The following is a 10901-nucleotide window of genomic DNA, read 5'->3' as shown; positions in this document are numbered from 1 at the left end:
GCTTTTTGAATATATCGCTACACTCCCTCTGGCCTTTAAGGTTTCTGCTGAAAAATCCACTGATAGTCTTATAATCCACTGATAGTCTTATAATGATTCCCTTATGTAACAATTCACTTCTTCTTTCCTTCTTTCAATGTTCTCTCTTTGTCTTTAACTTTTGACAATATAACTATAAAATGTCTTGGTGTGGGTCTCTTTGGATCCATCCTATTTGGGGTTCATTAGGCTTTCTGATTCTAGATTATTTATTTCTTTCTCCAGGCTTGGGAAGTTTTCTGCCATTATTTCTTTGAACATTCTTTCTGCTACTTTCTCTCTCTCTCTCTTTTCTCCTTCTTGAACTCTTATTAAGTGTCATTTGTTCTGCTTGATGGTATCTCATTAGTCCCTTAAGCTATCTTCACTCTTCAAAAAAATTTTTTTTCTATTTTGCTCCTCAGATTTGATTTTCAATAATCTTTTTTCAAGTTTGCTAATCATTTCTTCTGCTTTATTTATGGTGGTGTTGAATCTCTCTATTAAATTTTTTAGTTTATTGTATTTTTTAGCTCTATGATTTTTGTTTGGTACTTTTTATGTTTTCTATCTTTTTATTGAAATTCTCAGTTTATTTCTTTCTCTCTTGACCTTGGTGAGCATCTTTATGACTTTTCTTTTGAATTCCCTGTCAGACATATCACTTATCTCCATTTTGTTATGGTCATTTTCTGCATATTCATTTCATTCTTTTATTTGGAACATATTTCCCTTTTATTTTTCTTGGCTCTCTGAGTTGGTATATGTGCATTAGATAAGACAACTGTTTCTCCAAGTCTTGTTAGACTGGCCACATGTTAGGGATGGTCCTCACTGATCAGACTGGTCAGAGGTTCTGGGTGCCTCTCAACTCTTTTTGCTTGTCTTTGTGTTTAGTGGCTTCCTAGGGGATTAGAGTAGGCCAAGTTATGTTAGTGCTCTGGGACAGGCAAGATAAAAGCTAATTCCTCAGAATGCAGCTGGAAATGTTGCAGTGTTCAATGTATGTTCCTGTTGTTTCTTTCTTCAGGAAGAAGCTGAGCTGAATTTTATCTAGTACTCACTTTGCATTAATCCAAGAATAGAATCTGTGCCAGGTGTTTACACTACCTTTCAGACTACACGCTCTGAGCCTAGGGATATAGCTGTTGGAAGTGTGCAAGTTCAAAAGTTACCATTTTGTTCTCTGTGATCTAGGGAGACCAGGAATGCACAGCCCTGGCAACTCTCAGAGCAATGTGATTTAGGAGGCTGTACCTCAGGTTTGGTCTTCAGAAGTTGGGGCACTCTATGTGTACACAAAATCCTTCAAGAGTCTTCAGACGAGTTTATTACTGGAGCAAGTATTATTATTTCTGTCTCCTTATTGATTTCTTTAATCTGGTAAAAAATTTTTGTAACTTACATTCTATTTTTTCAGAATAATTAGTTCCAGTTCCTTTAACATATTTATAAGAGCTGATTTACAGTTTTGTCTACTAAATTCAATACCTGGCCCCTTTTAGGAATATTTTCTGTTGGCTGCCTTTTCCCCTTGTGTATGGGCCATACTCATTTGTTTCTTTGCATGTCTTGGAATTTTCTGATGAAAACTAGAAACTTTATATAATACATTGAAGTAACTCTGAAATAGCTCTCTTACCCCTGGAGTTTATTATTGTTGCTTTTATTTTCTTGTTGATTTTCCTTTTTAAAGTCACTTTCTGAACTAATTGTTTATTCTGCAACATGAGGCCACTGAGTTCTCTCCTCCCTTTAGTTTTTTTTTTGTTTGTTTGTTTAAAAACATCTTGTTTATATTTTTAAGATGGGCTACCCAGGCATTACCCCCCTGTCAACATAATTTATTAATCAACCAATGATCCACCAGAAGACTTCCTTAAATCCCTTTAGTCTTCTATCTTTTGTTAAATGTATCAATGTGAAAAGGTATATGTTTAAATTTCAGGTAGTTTACAAGTCAGTTTTGACTTTCATTTTCAACTTGCACAGATCCTCAAGTTCAGCCAGCATATTTTTTCCTAGGCAGGCACACAACTCTGCACATATGTGCACCTCCCAGATCCCTAGGAATAGGTCATAGATTTTCAAATTTCCCATCTTCATTAAATTCCAGGATCTTTGTTTTAAATTTCAGTCAGACTTTTCCTCACGTAAAATTACAGCCTTACAATAATTAACAATGCTAATAACTTCATCCAATTGTTATTGTTTTTAATAATACTCTGGGAATAGGGCTTCATCTGCAGGGTGAAAACTTACCAATCTACCCTCAGGAGGCATGCAGTGTTACTCCTGCAGCATATTATTCATTGATGCAGTTACAAAAGACTTCCCAAACTCAGGGGAGGTAGATTCCACTTACTGATGGAACAGAGCATGTTTCGGGAAGAGCATGTGTGACAGGAAATGTTGTTGCCACTATTTTTGGAAAATCCAATGTGCTGCAAAACTCAATTAGCTGCTATCATTGTGGAGGATAACCTAAGCTTATTATCCATATATCAGTCATGAGAATTCTAATTTCTTTTATGCTACTGGTTCAAGTTTTCTGGATTTTTACATATCACTTGTTTGTCATTCATCTACAAAAGATAGTTCCACTCAGTCCTATACAATTTATTCTGCTCTAGTGACTAATGTTCACATATGTGCTGGTGATCAATTTATTGCTTCTCAGCTCCAAGTTCACTCATTGCCTACTCTCTGAGAATGCATCTGAACACTTGAAATATTTTTCCTTTGCCATCTATTTTATATTAAATGTTGTTAATAGAGGGTAGTGCAGAGGCATGGGAGAAAGAAAAAGGGTTGTCTGGGTTCCAATGTGCTTGTTTGAGAGGACCCTGCAGTGCACAAGTTTTCTCCATTATTCTGCCTGTGCCGTACACACAGCTTCCACAGAGCCCAGCTCTTGCAACATGGTACCATCTTCAACTAGTGCCTGGAAATTGACTTAGGGCTATTGACCTGGCCAGTCCCTTTTTCTCCATACAATTTTCAAGGACCATCAGTCAGTTGCTTTTGTCTGGAAAGGCCAGTTGTATGAGGGTACTTCAAAAGTTTGTAGAAAAATAGAATTAAAAGGTAATACCAAACTTTCCATGAACTGTTGGAAGTATTCTCATGTACTTTCACAGTGTTGCTTCCAGATTATGTCAATTCACCTGTACTCTGCAGTAATACAGTCCACAGACATCTTGATCATCTTGCTATTCCATAAAAAATCACACCGTTTGACAAACTGACTTTTTCTGATCAGATCTTTTGAATAGGAAAAAGCAATCATCTCAGATGCCTTAGTAAGACTCGCACAAGATGCAGTGGTTACTAAGTATAAGACATGTAGTAAAACTAGAGGATGAAGGCAAACCCCACAGATACACAGGTGCTAAGACTAGAGGATGAAAGCAAACCCCACAGATACACAGGTGCTTACCACCTCAGTGAAGTTTCTGGAGGCTCAGTGGTCTTACATATGTTAAGATATCCCCTAGAAAGTGAAGTCCCACACCACTTATCACAATAAAGAGCCATAATATTTAAAACATTTTTGGATGAGGAAGGCAATATATATCATAATTGAGGGTGCAAGACAAAAAAAATATTGGATTGAGAACACAGACGCTTTGGAAATAAGTGTTGGAGTCATTCCACCAGGTAAAGAACCCTACCAGCTGAGAGTCTGCCTGTGGATGAAGGGAATATGAAACAGGTGGTGGACAGGGAAGCCATAGATACTAAACAGGGAAACTGCCTTCTTGAACTGGCCAGACATCCGTGTTCTAGGGTGCCAGGGGAAGCTGTTAATGGGATGGAAGGGTTTAATTATAGCAAATAAAACAATAGTCACTTTGCATGTTCACTGTTTTCTTGTGATATATTATGTATTTATTAGTATATGCTAACCACTTTATTCTTTTCACTTCTTCCCTTTTGTTATAGTTTGCATATGGTTTGTCTCTGCCAAAACTCACGCTGAAATTTGATATTCAAAGTGGCAGTATTGGGAGAGGGGGTCTGGTGGGAGGTGTTTGGGTCATGAGAACAGATCCTTCATGAATAGATTAATGTAATCTCAAGGGAATTAATTCTCATTCTTGCAGGACTGGGTTAGTTACTGTGAGAATGGGTTGTTTCTTCTCATCTTTAGTCTCTACACGTACCCTCTTCCCCTTCCATTTTCTGCTTTGAGTTGAAGCAGCATAAGACCCTCACCAGATGGGCTGCTCCAGCTCAAAAATTTCAACCTCCAGGAGGTAAAAGCATTAGCTGCTTGATTCTGGTGTTTGCTTCCCAGTGTCCTGTGGTATGCACAGTTTCTCCATAGTCAGTTGCTGCAGAGAATGCAGCTTCTCCAGTGCCAGCTCTTTCCCAGTCCTAGGCTTCTGCAGCACAGACAGCATGTTCAGTACCAGGCTCCTGCAGTACACCCAGCCTCTCTAGTTTCCATCTTCTGCAGTACATGGAAGTTAGCAGCACCCAGTGGTTGATTTTCATAGGGAGTCGCTTCTGGTGAGACACCTCCACATGATCAGCTTTTCTTGATACCCTGGGTGGTGGATTTCTCACCATGCCCAGAAGGAAGATTCCCAAGTTGCACTAGTGTAGTACCACAGAAACTCTTCTGCCATCCAGTAAGCCACAGCTGTGCCCACTCTAACCAGGTCTTGATCTGAGTCATGGAGTTGGGGGTGGGTGGGTAAGTGAATGGTCTTTCTTAGATATTCCATCTCAGCCATGGGCATTAGCACTCTATATCTGACTAACCCCTCATTATTTCAACACCAATTATAGTTAGTAATTCTTTATAGGAGATTTTATCCCTTTAAATTACTGTATGGTTTTTCTCTTCCAGACTAATTTGAAAGGCAGTGTAGTGTCATCATCAAGAGAAAGTTTATCTGGGTTTAAGTCACAGCCTTATTACCTGTTAGCTATGTAGCCTTCAGCAAGTTTCTTAATCAGTATGTGTTTCAGTCCTTATCTGTACAATGATAATTATGATATTAATTTCATAGGTTTTGTGACATTTGAATAAGTTATTGTAGGTAATTTTCTTAGAACATTACATGGCATGTAGTAATTACTTTGTAAGAAATAGGTATTATTGTTCTTGGGATATAGCAATTTTTGTGAGGCTTCTTGTGATCCCAGATGTTTAATCCCAGGTATTCCTTGTTTTCACATCTCTTGGGGGTAATTCCAGGATGTGGGGTCTGTGTTTCTTTGATGTGAGACCCCTAAGCTTCTCACTCTTCTCATCTTTGTCAGATAGGCGAAAGTTTCTTTTTCTTTGGTGGTACAGGAGTGGCCATTGTCACTATTTCTTCCAAAGAATTTTTTTCTAAATACTCAAATCACATTCCTTCTTTTATCTATTCTGTACTATGTTAAACTGTCCAACGTGCTTAGGCTTTGTAGAATAGAAGCCACAATGATGGTGGTACAGGAGTGGCCATTGTCACTATTTCTTCCAAAGAATTTTTTTCTAAATACTCAAGTCACATTCCTTCTTTTATCTATTCTGTACTATGTTAAACTGTCCAACGTGCTTAGGCTTTGTAGAATAGAAGCCACAATGGCATGCATGTTACTTTTAGCCTCTGCCCTATCACTTTAGACAATGATGTAAAGTTTTTCAAGTGCTTAAGTAAAAAGGTAGGGAAAAAGGAGAATATGAGTAAAAGAAGAAGAAAAATAGTAAACAGGTTAATGTCAAAATATAATATTATCAATCAATTATTGATTAATGGGTTAATAATTAGTGCTGGCCAGATAAAACAAAGTAATTTGAGAAGTAATTCTTGTGCAGAATAAAGAGGTCTAGTTCAAAACAGAACAAAAAAATTATGGAAGGATAAAAGAAAATCAAAAGAAAACTTACTATAACAACAGAATTGTGTATAAATTAATTACAGAACTTAGAAAAAAGGGGCATAATAACAATGTTAGGATAAAATTTACTGTGATGGCTTTCATATGCTTGTCCCAACCTCTTCTCTTCTAGAAGGTGCTTACCCCGAGGAATAAATAATACTCAGTGCAAAACTGTGTTAAAGGCTTAGAGCAGCACTGAGGAAAACTTGGCATTTCAACAAGAGTAGAACTGTTGAAATATGAGGGTTCTTTAAAAAGTTCATGAAAAATATTATTTAAAAAACTATGCATCAAAATATACTCATACTAACTTGTTATAACATGTCTGAACAGGATCTATGTTAAAGCACAAAGAAAGATGACACATCTTTCTTTGAAAGTTTGAAAAGGGCACCTATCAGAGCAATATGAATTCTGCTAAAATTGAGGCAAGAACAAACATCAAATTTATTTTGAAGCTTGGGTGGAAGAATGGTGAAGTCATTGATGCTTTACCAAAAAAAAAAAAGTTTTTTTTTTTTTTTCCTTCAGATTTTGGCCTCTCTTCCCAGCATGAGGGCTGCCCCCAGCCCACTTAAGAAAATAGTGACACCTGAGGTACTGAACATTGGTAAAAAACTCTATGAAGGTAAAACAAATGAAGTCTATGAATTGTTATAGTCCAGGAAAAGTCCTCCTGTAGTCCAAGGACCAGATTATAGCAGAAAATGCATCTAGAAAGAATCACCTGGAAGGAAAAGCTGCAATCTCAAATAAAATTACCAGTTGTATTTTTCAGTTGTTACAGGAAGCACGTATCAAAACTGCTTTTACCAGAAAATGTGGGGAGACAGCTTTCATTGCACCCCTGTGTGAAATGATTCCAATTGAACGGGTTTGCAGAAGAATAGCAACTGGTTCTTTTCTCAAAAGAAATCCTGGCATCGAGGAAGGATATAAGTTTTACCCCACCTAAAGTGGAGATGCTTTTCAAGGATGATGCCAATAATGATCCACAGTGGTCTGAGGAGCAGCTAATTGCTGCAGAATTTTGCTTTGCTGGGCTTGTTATAGGCCAGATTGAAGTGGATATCATGAGTCATGCTACACAGGCTATTTTTGAAATACTGGAGAAATCCTGGTTGCCCTGGAACTGTACACTGGTAGAAATGAAGGTTGAGTTTGGTGTTCATGTAACCACCAAAGAAATTGTCCTTGCTGATGTGATTGACAATGATTCCTGGAGAATCTGGCCATCAGATCAAAGCCAGTAGAAAGAGTCTTATTGTGACCTCAAAGAAGTAGCTCCTGAAGGGATCCAGATGGTAAGGAAAAACTTTGGGTTTCAGAGAGAGTAGAGCTGCTTCTGAAATCAGAAAGTTAGAGCAGGGTTGTAATACTGATGGGATCAACTTCTGATCTTGGTCACTGTGAAAAATTCAAGGAGGCCTGTGGAAATTTTGGCATTCCACATGAACTTCAAGTAATATCTGCCCATAAAGGACAATATGAAACTTTGAGGATTAAAGCTGAATATGAAGGGGATGGCATTCCTACTGTATTTGTGGCAGTGGCAGGCAGAAGCCATGGCTTGGGACCAGTGATGTCAGGTAACCAGTTATCAACTGTCCTCCCCTCACAGCAGACCAGGGAGCTCAGGATGTGTGGTCTTCTCTTCGACTACCCAGTGGTCTTGACTGTTTGACCATACTTTCTCCAGAAGGATCAGCTCAGTTTTCTGCTCAAATATTTGGATTAAACAACCATTTGGTATGGGCCAGACTGAGAGCAAGCATATTGAACACATGGATTTCCTTGAAGCAGGCTGACAAGAAAATCAGAGAATGTAATTCATAAAAAGGAACATTATTGCATTTTTTAGGAGGAAAATTTCTAGTTTAGCTGCAAAAAAATCAAGATGAAAGTTGATTTTAAATCAGAGAAAATAAATAAAATTAGTAAATTTTTTAAAAATGGGAATAATGCCCCAAATAAATCAGCAGTTTAAAAATGGATAACTCATTTTAAGAAGAGATGGGGGAAAAATAGAGGAGGGATGAGACAATGTTGAAATGAAGCCCACAGCAGCAGACCATCCACATCAATTTGTGAGGAAAAATTTAATTTTTTGTGTGTCCTAATTGAAGAGGACCAATGATTAACATCAGAAACAACAGCCAACACCATAGACATCTCAACTGGTTCAGCTTATACAATTCTGACTGGAAAATTACAATTGAGCACACTTTCTGCTCAATGGGATCCCAAACTGTTGTGTCCAATCAGCTCAGACAAGAGCAGAGCTTTCAGTGGAAATTTTAAACAAGAGGGATCAAGATTCTGAAGCATTTTTTGAAGAATTGTAACAGTAGATGAAACACAGCTTTATCAGTACTATCCTGAAGACAAAGTACAATAAAACCCATGGCTACCAAGAGGTGGCAGTGGTCCAGTCAAAACAAAAGTGGACCAGTCAAGACCAAAGGGCATGGCAACAGTTTTTGGGGGTGCTCAAGGCATTTTGCTTGTTGACTTTCTGGAGGGCCAAAGAATAACATCTACTTATTATGAGAGTGTTTTGAGAAAGTCAGCCAAAGATTTAGCAGAAAAACACCCAGAAAAGCTTCACCAGAGAGTCCTTCTCCACCATGACAATGCTCCTGCTCATTCCTCTCATCAAACAAGGGCAGTTTTTTGAGAGTTTCAACGAGATATCATTAGGCGTCCACCTTACAGTCCTGATTTGGCTCCTTTAGTTTCCTGATCTTAAAAAATCTTTAAAGGGCACTCATTTTTCTTCAGTTAATAATGTAAAAAAGACTGCATTGTCATGGTTAAGTTCCCAGGACCCTCAGTTCTTTAGGGATGGACTAAATGCCTGGTATCATCATCACTTAAAAAAGTGTCTTGAACTTAATAGGGATTATTTTGAAAAATAAAATTTATGTATTTTGTTTTTATCTTTTAATTCCATTTCCCACAAACTTTTTGAAGTCTCCTATATATAAGTCAATATGAGATTTTGAATCCAATGTTTTGAACTCTGATGTTTTGAGTAGCCTATATGGCACAATATTTTTTTTTTTTTGGACCAATCAGGTACAGGGAGAATAAAATCTAGTTAACATACCTTTAAATATCTGTATCCTATACTTTTTCAGTGACCACACAGAGGCCTTCATAACTTTATACTCAAAAGAAAACTCTTTCAATGAGAGCCTCTTTACACGAAGCAACTAAAACTGTGTCTAAATTGAACAAAATGGCGATATGTGGGAAAACACTCAGTGGCTGTGATAGGCAGAATAATGCCCCCTCCCCTATCCACCAAAGCTGCCCATGTTTTAATCCTTGGAATTTGTGTCACTTTGTATGGCAAAGGGGGACTGAGGTTGCAGGTGGAATTAGGCTTCTAATCAGCTGACCTTAAAATAGGGAGATTATTTTGGATTATCCAGGTAGGTCCAATGTAATCACAAGAATCCTAAAAATGAGAGAGAGAGGCAGAAGATGAGTTCAGAGTGATGGGATGTGAGAAGGACTCAACCCACCATCACTGGCTTTAAAGATGGAATGAGGGAACCATGCTGCACAAGTACAACCCACCATTGCTGGAATCTAGAGCCTCCAGAAGGGAGCGCAGCCCTGGCTCATTGAGATCCATTTCATTCTTACCTACAAATCTGACGAGATAATAAGTCTGTGTTACTTTAAGTCACTAAGTTTGCGGTAATTTTTTACAGCAGCCATAGGAAACTAATGCAGTGTTTCAAAAGATGGAAGGAAATGCTGAATGATCATGCCAGTGAAAGATGAGAACTAGAGAAATCTCATGGATCTCAGCCAGGAACACACGGACAGGCCCAGAGCACCATCATTGAAAAGGGTGCAAAAGAAATTGCCTTTTGTTTGGTTGTTACTCTATTCATGATTCAGATTTCTGGTGACCTCTGGTAGATGTGGGGAAATATGATCGTGCAGGTTTCCTGTGTGCCACCCCTTTGTCAAGGAGGGAGACCCCACAAGGCTGCATGGAATGAAATAATGCATTTTTCCAGTGGGAGGTGGAATAGGATCCCCAAGTGCAGGATGAAGGGTTGCAGTGTCACAAAAACAAGAGGTATGACAGAAGTTTCACCAACTCGCTCAGGTCATCTCAACCAGGAGCTCATCCAGACTAGACAGAAGGATGGAATGAATGTACTGAGAACCAAACAGTAATCAAGTGGAAATATAAGGGCATGAATTTTTAAAATAGGTTTTGTGTTTGCTAGTTTTGTTTACTATTTATTGAGGACTTAATAAGAATCCCTGAGAGAGAGAGAGAGAGAGAAAGAGAGGGATGAGAGAGACAGATAGAGAGGTAGTTTTGTTTACTATTTATTGAGGACTTAATAAGAATCCCTGAGAGAGAGAGAGAGAGAGAGAGAGAGAGAAAGAGAGGGATGAGAGAGACAGATAGAGAGTCTGCCGGAAGCGGGGTCCTCGCTGGCCGTCCTCAGGTGGACGTTTGCAGCAGGACTGCAGCTTCCAGAAGGCTGGGGGGAGAAGAGAAGGACACAGCAAGGGAACAAGACAGGAAATAGAAGGAGGCTCAGGACACACAGCTTCAGCTCTGTCCCTGTCACCTCCCTCACTAGATCACCAGGTGTTCTGGGGCAAGTTGCTTCTTTTCCTGCATCTCATTTCCTCATCTGTAAGATAAGAGATTAGACAAGATAATCTATGGTGTTCAGAGGTCAGATGGCAAAGCAACCACCACAGCAGAATGCAAGTACCACAGCAGTGGGAGGCTTAAGAGTGACTTTTTACATGTGTATAATACACTAATCTCAGATAACCCTTCTAGCTGCAGTGGGCCAATTTTAGCCCAGTGGAGCCTATGCATATAACAGGTGACTAGTTACAGATAAAAGGAAGGGATGTAAAGCCCAGGGATCAAAAAACTCAGATTTCAGTTGGTTTCTACCTAATGGTCAAAATAATTATTGATTTTTTTTTTAAAAATATATCCTTAAAATTAT

The 10901-nt window shown here is 38.5% G+C and overlaps 1 pseudogene; it reads left to right on the top strand.

The window, feature by feature from the left end:
• Positions 1-6450: 6450 nt before the first annotated feature.
• On the top strand, positions 6451-7734 carry LOC103609089 (annotated as a pseudogene).
• The last annotated feature ends 3167 nt before the right edge of the window (positions 7735-10901 follow it).

This window comes from Galeopterus variegatus, unplaced genomic scaffold (assembly GCF_000696425.1).
Source record: "Galeopterus variegatus unplaced genomic scaffold, G_variegatus-3.0.2 Scaffold9165, whole genome shotgun sequence".
Classification (NCBI taxonomy): domain Eukaryota; kingdom Metazoa; phylum Chordata; class Mammalia; order Dermoptera; family Cynocephalidae; genus Galeopterus; species Galeopterus variegatus.
The sequence above is the reverse complement of the archived record's forward strand: the minus strand, read 5'-3'. Positions and strand labels throughout refer to the sequence as shown.